Here is a 1,422-nt window from a genome sequence, read left to right as displayed (position 1 = left end):
TTTCTTGTTTTGTGTTGTTTGTTGTTTTTCATATGCATTTTTTGTTTGTTAGAGTCCATGCATTAAAGATTTCTAAGTTTGGTGTCTTGCATGTTTTCTTTGCATCAAAAATTTTTCAAAATTATGTTCTTGATGTTCATCATGATCTTCAAAGTGTTCTTGGTGTTCATCTTGACATTCATAGCATTCTTGGATGCATTCATTGTTTTGATCTAAAAATTTCATGCATTGAGTATTTTTGTTGTTTTTCTCTCTCATAATTAAAAATTCAAAAATCAAAAAATATATCTTTTCCTTATTTCCCTCCAAATTTTCGAAATTTTGGGTTGACTTGGTCAAAAATTTTTAAAATTAGTTGTTTCTCACAAGTCAAGTCAAATTTTCAATTTTAAAAATCTTATCTTTTCAAAATCTTTTTCAAAAATCATATCTTTTTCATTTTTTTATTATTTTCGAAAATTTTAAAAAATTATTTTTCAAAAATCTTTTTCTTAGCTTTTTTATCTTTATATCAAATTTTCGAAAATTAGCTAACAATTAATGTGATTGGTTCAAAAATTTGAAGTTTGTTACTTCCTTGTTAAGAAAGGTTCAATCTTTAAATTCTAGAATCCTATCTTGTAGTTTCTTGTTAGTTAAGTCATTTTAAAAATTAAATCTTTTTCAAAATATATTTTTCTTAAAACTTTTATTTTATCTTTTATCTTATCTTTTTCAAAAATATTATCTTTTTCAAAATTTGATTTCAAAAAAAATCTTATCTAACTTCTTATCTTCTTATCTTTTTCAAATTTGATTTTAATTTCTTTTTCAACTAACTCTTTGACTTTTTTTTATTTCTTATCTTTTTCAAAACCAACTAACTACTTTTTTCTCTCTAATTTTCGAAAATATCTCATCCCTTTTTCAAAAATTCTTTTTGTTTTAAACTTTAATTTTAAACTTATCTTATCTCTAATTTTCGAAAATTACTAACCCTTTTTTTCAAAAATTGTTTTCAAAAAATTCTCCCTCTCTTTTCTTATTCTATTCAATTATTTAATTACTAACACTTCTCTTCACCTCTCTTCATCCAAAAATCCGAATCCATCCTTCTTCATTCTTCTACCCCCTTCTTCTTCTACTAACATAAAGGAATCTCTATGCTGTGACATAGAGGATTCCTCTTTCTTTTCTTGTTTTCTTCTCTTTCATATGAGCAGGAACAGGGAAAAAGGCACTCTTGTTGAAGTTGATCCAGAACCTGAAAGGACTCTGAAGAGAAAATTAAGAGAAGCTAAATTAAATTATTCTAAAGGTAACTTTTCAGAAATTCTCGAACAAGAAAAGGAGATGGCAGCCGAAAATAATAATAATAATAATGCAAGGAGAATGCTTGGTGACTTCACAAAGCCAACGTCCAAGTTTGATGGAAGAAGCATC

This window comes from Arachis duranensis, chromosome 4 (genome assembly GCF_000817695.3).
Source record: "Arachis duranensis cultivar V14167 chromosome 4, aradu.V14167.gnm2.J7QH, whole genome shotgun sequence".
NCBI lineage: Eukaryota > Viridiplantae > Streptophyta > Magnoliopsida > Fabales > Fabaceae > Arachis > Arachis duranensis.
The sequence above is the reverse complement of the archived record's forward strand: the minus strand, read 5'-3'. Positions refer to the sequence as shown.